This window comes from Delphinapterus leucas, chromosome 18 (genome assembly GCF_059928025.1).
Source record: "Delphinapterus leucas isolate spDelLeu-1000000601 "Yukka" chromosome 18, BTC_Dleu_Yukka2, whole genome shotgun sequence".
NCBI lineage: Eukaryota > Metazoa > Chordata > Mammalia > Artiodactyla > Monodontidae > Delphinapterus > Delphinapterus leucas.
The window spans coordinates 69,037,480-69,050,586 of record NC_143146.1 but is presented as its reverse complement, the minus strand read 5'-3'; the positions used below and the strand labels follow the sequence as shown (position 1 = coordinate 69,050,586).

Below are 13,107 nucleotides of genomic sequence, written 5' to 3'. Positions count from 1 at the left end.
AGATATGGAGTATGGAGGAGGATGTAACTTTCAGTGGGGTGGTTAGGAAAAGTCTCATGGAGAAGTCAACTTTTAACATATTAACATTTTTATTGAAATACAATATTCATACAGGAAATCACATGAATCATAAGCTCCATTAATTTTCATAAAATGAAAACATCTTTAAATGAAGATAAAGAAATAAGACATTACCAGTATTCTGGATCAAGAAATATTATATTTCAGCATCTTCTTCTTGCCCACTTATCACTATGTCCCTTTTCTTAAAAATAACCATGATCCTGATTTCTATACCATTAATAAGTTTTCCTGTATTTGAACAATTTAACTAGGAATATATAATCTATACTCTTATATCTGGTTTCTTTTGCTCAACATTATGTTTGTGAGGTGCACTTAAGATGTTGCATGTAGAAGTTTGTTCATTTTCATTGTATGACTACATCACAATTTATTTGTCTATTCTACTGTTGATGAACATTTGGGTTATTTCTGGTGTTTGACCACTATAAATAGCACTGCAATGAAACTTCTTGTATGCAAAATTCTGTGTATACATCTATGTAGTACTGTTGGTTAAATACCTAGGATCAGAACTACCAGGTCATTGGCTATGCCTACATTCAGTTGTAGTGGAATAAACAGTTTTCAAACTAGTGGTACCAAATTGCACTCCCATCAGTAGTCCGTAAGAGTTCCAGTTGCTTTTCATTCTAATCAACGTTTGATATTTTTCATCTTTTTTCATTTTAGGCATGTTGATGTTTGTATACAGGTATTTCATTGTGATTTTAATTTATATTTCTCTGATGACTGAGGAGGTTGATCAAGTTTTTAATTGTTAGTCTATTTGATATTCTCTTCTATGGAATGTTTGTTCAAGCCTTTTGCCATTTTTTGTTGATTATTAGGAGATCTTTATATATTGTGGATATGAGTATTTCTTCAGTCTTCAATAGTATCTTTTGATGAAAGTCATCCTTATTTTAATGCCTTAAAGGCAATTTTTGCCTTAATGGTTTCTGTTTTTTGTCTTATTTAAGAAATCTTCATATATTCCATGCTCATGGAGATATTCTCTTATGTAATCTTACATCAGCCTTATTGTTTTATCTTTCATAATTAGACTTAAATCCACCAGGAACTGATTTTGGGGGATGGTGTAAAGTAGGAGTTATGATATATCTTATATATCATATATATTATATATAATTGTATATATATATTTTTCTTTATGGTTATCTAATACCATTTATTGGAAAGACCATTCTTTCCTTACAAATCTGCAGAGACATCCTTGCAATAAATCAAATGCCTGAATATGTGGGTCTATTCCTGAGCACTATCTTCTAGCTTGTTGTTCTAATTGTCTGTCTTTGCACAGTTACTATGCTCTGTTAATAACCACAGCTTTATAATAAGGCTTGATATCTGGTAATGAAAGTGCTTCAACATAGATCTTTATGATTATCTTGACCATTCTTTACATTTTCATGTAAATTTTAGGATAATCTTGAAATTTCCACTCTAAAATCCTCATGGGATTTTTATTAGTGTTGCAATGAATCTGTTAGTTAACTTGGGGACATCTCTACAATCCTGACTCTTTCAATCCATGAGCATAGTATATACCTCTGCTTTGATATTCTTTAATTTATCTCAGTGTTTTATGATTTTTAGTGTAGAGATTTTGCAATCATTAAGATTATTCTTGCAGTAGTTTTGCTATTATATTAAGATTCAAATTTGTTTCTGATGATTTATAGAAATGTAAATAATTATGTGTATTGATATAGTGACCTTGGTACCTTCAGTTTTTAATTCTAATATTTTATCTGTTGGATTTTCTATATGCATATGTAATTTGTGAGTAATAACAGTTTTATCTCCTCCCTTTCGATCTTTAGAAATTTTATAGTTTTTCTTGCCTTACTGCCATTATTAGGACTTCTAGTAAAATATTGAATTAAAGCAGTGTTAGCAGACATCTTCATCTGAAACCCAATCTGAAATGAAAAACATTTAATATTTTACCATTATGTATGATATTTGCTGAAAGTTTTGAGCAGATATCTTTTCTGATTAAGGAAGGAGCCTTCCCCTCCTAATTTGTTCGAGGAGGTTATTTTTGAATAAAAGCTTGACCCTGAAATGGTAGCATAACTGAAGTGTTTGAGGAACAGAAAGGAAGCCATTGTGATTAGAGAGAAGTTGGAGAGGTAGAGGGAGCTGGAGAAGATATGGCAGAGAAGGAAAGAGAATGGGAGGAAAATGATAGGGCTTTTGTGTTATGAAAGTCGCCAGGACTTCTGTGTTGATAATAGAAGGGAGAGTCAAGTGGAAGTAGGGTGACAGTTAGGAAGCTAACCGGAGATAATTTAAATGGTCCAAGTTTAATATATTTAAAGTAGAAAAAAACAAACAAATAATAGTGAAAATCACAAAGCCAAAGTAGGTTTTTCATAAATATTAATAACAATGATAAACACCTAGCAAAATTAAGAGGAAAAAAGGAGAGAGAAGACACAAATTACCAACATCAGGAGTGAAATAGTGGACTTCACCAGAGATCCTACAGACATTGAAATGATAACAAGGAAATATTATGAACTATTTTATGGCAATACATTTAAACAACTTAGATGAAGCTGGAAAACACAATTTACCAACTCACACAAAATGGACACATAAAGAAAAACACAATCTGAATACCCTCATATCTATTGAAGGGATTGAATTTATAATTAAAGATAATCTTCAACAGAGTGATTTACTGATAAATTCTAAGGAACATTCAAGGGAGAAATAATACCAATCTTATGAAAACTCTACCAGATAATGGAAGAGGTAGGAATATTTTTTTTACTTATCTTATGAGGCCACCAAGGACATTTCAAAAAAAGAAAATTAAAGACCAGTATGTCTCATGGATATAGATGTAAAATACTTAACAATAAATGTAAATCACATCCAGGAAAGTATAAATATATATAAAATATGTTTTAAATAAAAATAAGCAATATATTTAATAAATTTTAAAGATAATTTAATTATAGTACACCATTTAATAAATAAATTATACTTAAAGTATTTTAAATATTAAAATGTATATTATATTTAAATATTTAATAATAAATATAACATGTAAAATACTTTTTAAAACTCAAAATATGGCACATTAGATGGAGTTTATCCAAGAATGCAAAATTTGTTTAGTATTCAAGAGCCAATCACTGAAAAACACATAAAGAGAAAATTATATTATTGTCTTGAAAGATATAGGGAAAAACATGAAAACATTTAACACCCATTTATGATAGAAAAAAAAAAACCTCTCTGAAAATTAAGAATAGAAGGAAAGGCCCTCAGTCTCATAAAGTATGCATACAAAAATCCTACAGCTAATATTATATATAAAGGAGAAACATTTAACAATTTTATCCTAAAATCAGGAACAAGACAAGGGTTCCATTCTCACCATTTCTATTCAGCATTGCCCTGGAAGTCATTAAGTCACTGCTAATGAAGTAAGGAAATAAATAAACAAATAAAGTATAAACAAATAAATAAATAAAGTATATCTATATCTATATGTGTGTAAAACACACATTTGCATGTCTTTATTCACAGATCACAGTCATATTCCTAGAAAATCCTAAGGGACTTGCAAAAGAGATATTAAGGCTAGTAAGTGACTCCACAAGAACACAGGATTTACAAGGTCCATCATATAAAAAAAATCAATTGGATTTCTATAAACTTCACCAAAAAAAATGGGACTAAAATTTAATAGCATCATGTATAGTAGTATAAAAATGTTTAGGGTTGTTAGGGGAACAACATCAATAAATTTAACAGCTGCAAGATTTCTACACTGAAAATTACAAAACATTACTGGGAGTGATTGAAGGAGACTGAAATTAATGGAAACATTTGTGGATTGGAAGACTCAATATTATTGAGATATCAATTCTCTCCATACTGATTGATAGATTCAGTGCACTCTCAATCAAAATCCTAATAAGGCTTTTTGAAGCAATTAAAAAGCTGGTTCTAAAATTTACATGGAAGTGCAAATTACCTAGAAGAATTAAAACATTCCTGAAAAAGTTGGAAGTCTTATGCTATCAGGTTTCAAACTATTATAAAGCTACAGTTACCAAGACAGTATGATAACAGGATACAGAAATAAATCAACACTTTATGGACAGTTGGATTTTGAGAAGAAAATTCAATGGGGGAAAGAATTCTTTTGAACAAGTTAATCTATACATAGAAAGCAATTCTAGTCAAAACACAAATGGATGGCCTCCCAGGTGGTGCAGTGGTTGAGAGTCCGCCTGCCGATGCTAGGGGATACGGGTTCGTGTCCTGGTCCAGGAAGATCCCACATGCCGCGGAGCGGCTGGGCCCGTGAGCCATGGCCGCTGAGCCTGCGCGTCTGGAGCCTGTGCTCCGCAATGGGAGAGGCCGCAGCAGTGAGAGGCCCATGTACCGCAAAAAAACAAAAAAACACAAATGGAATTTGATAAGCTGGTTCTAAACAGACAAGGACAAATAGTAAGATTTTTTCTACCAGATAGCAAGAACATTTTAAAGCATTAATAATTGATATAAGTAGTTTGATTTGTGTAGGAAGAGAAAATCAATGGAAAAGATAGAGAATTTTGACATTAAAATTATATGTTTTTGATCAAGTCAGTAAACAAAAGATAGTTTGGGGACAGTTATCTCTCCCCTTGGGGGAAAAAATTGATTCCTAACTCATACTACACATAAAAATATATTCAATAAATAGCTTAATGTAAATGAAAAACCAGCTAAGAATTAACTCACAAATATATATCTAATAAGCTCTTGCAAATACATAAGAAAATGTCCAAAGACTTACCATAAAATGAGCAAATGTTATAACCAGGCAGCTGACGGGAGAAATAGACAAATAAATGAAATAGGCTCATCCTACTCCCTTTAATTACAGGATGCAAATTAAAATAGAGGTAAGATATCAATTTTTCATCAAATTTGCAAAAGTTAAACAAAGAAACTGATAATATCTGTTGTTAATGAGAATGTGGGAGAACAATTCACTCACACATTGCTCTTAGAAGAAAAACTGGTACAGCTTTTTTGGAAAGAAATCTGGACCTTCTGAATGATACACACTTCTAACCGAATGGTTTTAATTCTGAGCATCTCAGAAAAAACATTTACAAATGTGCGAAAACAAACTATATATGTAAAGGTGTCCATTCAATCCTTGTACAATTTGTACAGTGGTATGCAAGCATGTTTATCAAAGGAGGATATTGTATTTCATAGTATGCATTAATTAGAACTACATTTTATTTACATGAAAAATAATGCTCAAATCATAAGGATCTGAACATTTTCTAAGAATGTTCAACCTGCTGCAAAAAGACTAAACTTTACAACCCTTGTAAATCTAACAGCAGCAACCAACTGCTTGATCTTTACCTCAGGTGTAGGATTAGCCCTTTAGTAAACTGGATTGGGCTGAAATGAAGAAGGGAACTTGCCTCTGGATGTCCGTATTTGTATAAGAAAAGTAGAGGCAGCCTCCCACTTCAGTTTCACAAAGGATCTGTGTTGTCAACCATTATGATTGAATTGTGTCCTCTCAAAAAAGATATGCAGGAGTCCAAACTCCCAGTACCTCAGAAGGTGACCTAATTTTGAGATAGGGTCATTACAGAGTTATCAATTTAAAATGAGGTCACTAAGGTGGGCTCTAATTCAATATGACTGGAGTCCTTATAAAAAGGGAAATTTGGATACAGACAGGCACGCATAGAAGACAGGGAGAAGAGGCCATCTACAAGCCAAACACAGAGGCCTGGAACAGATTTTCCGTCATAGCCCTCAGAAGAAAACAACTCTGCCAACATCTCGACCTCAGACTCCCAGCCTCCAGAACTGTGAGACATTTCTCTTGTTTAAGCCACCCAGTGTGGGATACTGTTACAGCACCTCTAGCAAACTCATAAAGTACCTTTGTCAAGTTTTGTGCTTCTATGATGTCTTTTTTTTTTTTTTTTTGGCGGTACACGGGCCCCTCACTGCCGTGGCCTCTCCCCTCGCGGAGCACAGACTCTGGACGCGCAGGCCCAGCGGCCATGGCTCACGGGCCCAGCTGCTCTGTGGCACGTGGGATCCCCCCGGACGGGGGCATGAACCCGTGTCCCCTGCATCGGCAGGTGTCCTCCCATCCACTGTGCCACCAGGGAAGCCCTATGATGCCTTATATTTGGTTTGCATTTTTCTTTTGCCTGTATATTTAGTTACTTTGGAAAAATTCACCATTTCACTTAAGCCAAGTGATAAGGGAACAAAGAATTGTGCAGACATAAAGCAGGATAGCCAGGGGGATCAGAGGCAATAGAGCGAGAGAGAGTAAGCAAGACAACATGATCTTTATGGTGCTATTTGTTCTAAAATGTTGTGACTTTCTTATTACACACCCTGGTTTTATAGATGTTCTGAACTGCCTGGACACTACGTCCCCCAAATATTCCTCACTTTAATTTTAGTTTCCCCCAAAGCAATTCTAAGACAAGGACTTGGTGTGAGTCATTTATTTAGGAAGTGGTCAAAGGAAGCACAGGAAAGGAAATGGAAAACAGAAAGGAAAGAGAAATTGAGAAGGAAGGAGCACCACTAAAAGTTGTTACTTAGTGTGTTACCTCTGTGGGCACCTGAGGCACTATTCCACTGGGGAACCCTGAGGAATGGGGTAGAACGCATCTCAGAGTTGTTCCCCTCATGGATTGGGAAGCTGGGGTATTTATCCACCCAGTCCTGTCTATCATTGTCTGAAAATTGCCCCCTGGGGAATAAAATGTATAGCATGTTGCAACCACTCTGTTCCTGGTTTGCGATCAAACTTCTATAGAGCTGGGAAAGCCTACCGGCAGAGAAACAGGAACAGGGTGGTTGCAACAGGTGGGTGCATGAGCTGGGCAGTTGGTTGTCAGCAGGTGAGATACTGTCCAACCCAACAAAATGAACTTAGAGGTCGGTGAATACCATGTGGAGGGGAGCATCAAATCAATAGCATCTTCTACATTACCCAGGAAATCTGGATTAATGAAAGATTATGGCAGTAACATGAAAATGGATGTAGGCATATGAGACCTTCAGAGGCAGTTTGGGTGCACATGGCTTCAAGGGATTCTTGCTCAGAATTGAAAATAAGGAACCAAAACCAAAACCAAACACAACAATGACAACAGGTGTTTGAGAGTGAAGTCTAGTCTACGTGTAAAACAATATTAAAAGGAAGAACTAATATCCCCAAAAATAAAAAAATGAAAGATACTATATTCTTAGGTAATGAGTGAACTTGTAAATAAACCAAATTCTTATTTCCAAGTGATTAGAGTGTTTGGAAGGTATATGCAGTGATTCATTTGATGCATTTCAATAATGAATAATGGTGAAGACCTAGGCTGGATTTTTGGAAAAGAAAGTTGACTAAAACTATGTATACTCAAGAAACTCACAATCTGTGGACCAGGGTGGAGTTACTCATACGAGTAACCATACTACCTATGATGTATGTTGGGTACGGACAGAGGGCTCAGGCAGAAGAGAGAGATTCTTTTCCTGGATGTCAGGACATTAAAGAGAATAGTTGAAGCAGTTTTCCCTGGCCTCTGAGTTTGGCCCTAAATGCTGATTAGGGGTTTCCAAGCTGGACAACAGTTGGGGGGTGGGTGGGTAGGGTTGGCTATTCAAGGAACAGCAGCCAGAGAAGCAAATGAAAACAAGCATAAAAGGACCTGGTAGTTCAAGGTGGCTACAATTTAGGAATTTTGAGTTTATCCCTAGGCAATGGGGAACTGTGAGGTTTTTGACAAGGAGAAGGATATTTTAGATTTGTAATATTGGAAAAACTACTCTGGCAGCAGTGGAACTTGACTTTGAATGAGGAGATGCAAATAGGGATACTATTCATGTGACTATTGCACAAATGCAGGTGTGTTAAGATCCTGAACTACAGTAGTGATAAGTAAGCATCACTGAGTTTGAGGATGAAAGATTTCAATTGATGAAACTCAGTGCCTATAAATATTGATACTTAGAACTGAAGGCGAGAGACATTGAGGATTCCTCCCAGACTTCTGATTAGGTGTGTGAGAGAGCCAACTGCTGAAATAGAGAAGTAGACTGGCTCGGTTGTTGTTGGTGATGATAAGTTCAGGTTTGGGCTTATTGAATCAGACATGTAGAAATACAACCCATCACTAAGTATGAAGGCCTTTCACCTCTTATCTATGAAAGAAAAAAAAAAAAGTTGTGATGGATTTGAAGAAAATTATCAACAGTTTTAGTGCTTTAGAGGGAAGTCCTATGACCATTAGAACAGATAAAATATTTTCTAGGTTAAACCCTATGAAATTGCTAATATTTTGTTGTTTTTGACCTGTGTAAAATGGAAGTTTCATATGGTCCATCAGATAGTTTTCTGGCTTTGGGAAAGACCGTATAAAGGATCTTCCTTAGATTTCACTAAGGAAATAAAGATTATTGTTAAGTGTTGAAAACAATCTTCCAAGGGAAACAAAACTGGTGACAGAAAATTTATCAAGCCAAAATATCTACTTTTTATTACTTAACTTTCATGTCTCATAGGACAGGTCAATGATGCCCAGGTAAGCCAGTAGAGAGCTCTGACCTGGGAGGTGAGTGGTAGTGTTGGGGGGTGCTTATTAGGACTCTACTTCCAAGAACTCTGCTGGAGAAACTGGATTGTATCCTCCTCCTTTCTCTCCAGGCCCCACACCAGTGTTCTACAGCATTTCCTACATGGAGCAGCATCTCTTGGAATTTTAAAGAAAGACCTAAGGACTCCTGAAAATATCATTTATCTTTCAGGTAAGTTAAACTGAAGAATTCTACTTTGTAAGCCAAAGGGAAGAGTAAAACGTTTTTGGACTTTTCAAATACAAGGAAAAACATACATGGAGAAATGATATTTTCCTTGGTGACTGATGCCAGGAACATTTTGTTTTGATAAGTTCAATTCTTCCATCATTATATTACAGTCAAAATAGAGTTTTTGACTGAATTATACATTTCTTTTCTAAGTTGCTCCTGCTCTCTGGAACTGAGATGCTTCCAATTCAAAATTATTTCTGCCTTTCAGATTTATACTGACATTAGTATAAACCAAATGAAGAAAAATGAAAATATATTCATGCAGCTGTTTCTGCATATCACCTTTAATCTTCCATGTAATTTAAAATATGTGCTTTTCAGACAAGGAAGAGAGAGAGAGATCTATTTTTGCTTTATGTGAGTATAAAAGTAATTTGTTACCATGGCGATATTTTTTTATCTTGTATTTTCCAAACACAGCCTTTGTTTCAGGTTTTGGGTAAACAGTCACTCTCTCTCCCCTCCATTTAGAGTACCATGCTCCACTGACCACTTCAGGTTAAGCAGAAGCTAGTCTACAAGATCAAGTACCACATTTGACAGAGATTTTCATTTTTTGGTGCTTGTATCAACATGAGCTTCCTGACAGAGTCAGGAAGAGGGCATTTCCAATTCTGAGACCCTCGATTTGGCAAGTGCTAAAGTTTAGTCTTCCAATTTCCATGTCTTTTTTTTTTTGAAAGAGAACCACTGCCTATTTTAACCCTATTCGATCCAAAATCCAACCCAGTCAACATTCACCTAGCATTACATTCACCAGGCTACCAACCTACAGTGGCTGTTTTTCTATTAATTCTGTTTGTAAAATGTTAGGAGCTGGCAACTTTTCTGTTGTTTTGTACACAAGCAAACAAAAATCAGAGGCCTAATTATTTTCAACTTAAGGAAGGTGCAGTAGAAGAAATAAGGTAAATAGAACCGGAGAGTCAATCTATAGGCTCAAAGGAATTAAATAAATCAACAATTAAAGAAAATTGCTTTAAAGACCAGGCAGTTTAGGGAGGATAAAGAGAGGTGAGATCAGAGAACCATTTTTAGCCTAAGTTCTGAATATATATTGCTTGTATAGTGGTGGTAGGAGGTGGGAGAGGGGGACTTGAAGGGGAAATAGAAGAGAAGTATGCAAGGAGGAAAGGCAGCAGCAGACGTAGGAAGTTGTGCAATAGATGAGCAATTATAGTTCTAATATATGTTAAAACAACAAACCAATATTATTGGTCAAAGTGTAAAATCCCCAAAGTCAAGTGTCGCATAAATTTGTCAACATAGCCTGCTTTGGGATGGAACAGAAGGCATGAATACACAAGAATAGATCATTTATATATAAGGTACATGCTTTTTTGAACATCTACCTGGGCAAGGCATCAGGTTAGCCTTGAAGGAGATAAACAGAAAAGTAATATAAAGACTGAATAAACTGAAAGAGGCAATTTTATGTAAACACACAGAAAGTAGCTAATTATACAAAAGCCCCACGAGCTGCATAGATAGATCAGCTTTACTGCAGTTTGTAGGTAGTGGAGTTTCCTTTCACTGTGGGGGATCACAGAGCAAGATTAGAACTAGCTTTTGAAGAGCAAGCTGAATGTAGAGAGATGCAAAGAAGAGGGAAGCAGGCTGAATGTAGAGAGATGCAAAGAAGAGGGAAAGGAACCCCTCTTCTCCTCTGGGTACCGACCAATGGAGCACATACATAAAAGAGATTGCTGATGGCATGGGAGATTGGATTGGACACCATGTCTCAGAGTCAAGACTGAAAACAGGCTTCATACCCTCTACTCTGAATCTCGACACTAATACCCACAGAGATCCCACTGGGCCTGAAATACAGACTCAAAACCTCCATACCCAACCAGCTAGATAAATGAGGACCTCAAGGTTGCTGTAAACATCCATTTGGAGACAGAAAATAAAGTGGAGTAGTTACCTCAAGTGAAGAGGTAGTTTATGTTTGACAAAATGCAGAAACCGAAAAAGGAAATGTGGAATCTTCCCTGGCTTTTGGCACCAGCAGCATGATCACCAATAAATATAGTTCAATGGATTCCAATTTCTAACAAAATTCACCACTGTCCTTTCTTTTGTGAGGTGTATGGGCATCAGAGATGCTGTGTTTTACCTTAGATGTTCTCCTAGATGGAAAGCAGAGATTTGGGCTGTTGTCCTTAACAGGTGGAAGTAGAAACAAAAGAAAAAGAGAGCAGATACTCCCTCCCTCCCCTCAGGCCTGCCAAAAGCCAAACACTATGGCCAGTTCTTTCCATGTACCACATAACTGACTCTCCATAATAACCCAGTGATGTAGGTATAGTTGGCTCCATTATACGGATAAATAAACTGAGACTCAGGGATTAATGTAAAGGAACTTGCCCCAAGTCAAATAACAAATAAATGGGCAGACCCAAGATTTGAATCCATATCCATAACTCCAAAGCCCGTATTCTAGGCACACATACAAATTACAGTAGTCCAGCTGAAGCTAGGCAACATGTTGGAAACCGTGGGAGGCTAATCTGCAAAGAATCATAGCAAGGGTAAGAACTTAAATTTATTTTCAGGCAATCCAGAGCTTCTGGAACATTTCCTTTGAGCAAGGAAGTTGCACAACATGGCATACTTTAACTGATTTGGGGTAAAATACAGCCTAGAATGTATATGATAATGTGAAAATAAGTCGTTTGGCATTTAAAAATTCAGTTGCTTAAAACAAAGGTCATTTATTACTGCTTACCCATCTGTAGTTTGGCAGGGAGGTGGCTGATCCAGGCTTGGCTTGGCTGGCTGGTTCTGCTTCAGACTGAGGCCGCAGGACAGCTCTGCTTCTTACTGTGCATCTGTGGGCTGGGGTGGGATGGCTCTGCTCCATGGGTTTCTCATCCTCCTTGAACCAGTGGTTTAGACAAGAAATGTTCTTCTCATTATAATGTGTGTGGCTCAAGACAGTGAGCAGAAACCCACAGGCCTCTTAAGGTACAGGATCAGATCTGGCTCTCACACTGTCACTTACACTTTAGTCTATTGGACAAAGCCCATCACTCAGCTAAAGTCAAAGCCAAGGGGCAGGGAAATACAGTCCACCCTCTTCCTGGGAGAAGATTAAAGGTCACATGGTAAAGGGTATGAAGTTAAGGAGGGTTGAAGAGCTGGGCTAATAATGGAGTCATCCCCACTCTCATTATCATCATGAATCACCACTGCATAAGCACTGAGTAGGTCCTGAATTTACAGCTTCTATTAGAGAGATTGTTACTTTTAGTTAAACCCAATGTTAATAGAACAAGAATAGTAAAATCTAATTCTCTGCACTTGGGCTTTGATTTCATATCCTTACCTGTAAAACATAAGGTTTGGCAACCTCTGTGGTCCCTTCTAACTCCATGATTCTAGGTTTCTATTATTCTCCCTCATCCTATTGCTTTAAGTTATAAACAAATACATAGTCAAATGAAATTTCTGCTCTAATGTATATGCTATAACAAATTAACAGAGAAACAGGAAAATTTTCAATACTGTAAGTTTCAAGAATTCCAAAGATATGCTAAAATTCCATTTTGATTAGAAAAATTGAATTGTATTCTTCACAGAATAATCACAGCTAAGACTTTTGAGTCACCTGTGTCTAATACATATTTAATATCCTCTTTATATAGAGGAAAACATGGATGGAATATCATTATTATAAAGCCCAGCAGTTCAGAAGTTCTCTTTTAACAAATGTGGGTCGACCTTTTGAGCTTTACTTCAAACAGCACAACACTGAGAAAATACATTTGGGCAACCTCAATATGAGTCTTTTTACATCTCTGTACTCCTTCCTTCTCCTAAGTCCTCTCCTTTACAGCAAGGACTATCTGTCTCTTCTGGGGATGTTTCTGATGTGTGGGGATACAGAAGCAATGGGGGGAAGCCACGGACAGGGTTTTTGAGGGAAGTGATTGACAGGCATTGCTTCACAAGGCTGCAGTGACAGGGAGGGCTGAAAACAGCTGTCTACCACCTGCCCCCTCTCCTTGTTCCAGCTCTGCAGTTCCTTAGTGCTCTCCTGTTTTCTTCCATCTTCTCTTAATTTTTACTTACTTGGTTGGTAATATGGCATTTCATTTGGGCTTTCATGAATGGATATTTCGCTCACATATCACCTTC

At 36.7% G+C, this 13,107-nt stretch overlaps 1 long non-coding RNA gene across 1 annotated transcript in view; it reads left to right on the top strand.

Moving 5' to 3' along the window:
• LOC149746873 (uncharacterized) overlaps positions 1 to 13,107 on the top strand; it is a 108,044-nt gene that overhangs the window by 79,632 nt on the left and 15,305 nt on the right. The window contains exon 2 of the long non-coding RNA XR_016388722.1: positions 8,801 to 8,901. This is a non-coding gene — a long non-coding RNA (uncharacterized LOC149746873). The remainder of the gene's footprint in view (positions 1 to 8,800; positions 8,902 to 13,107) is intronic.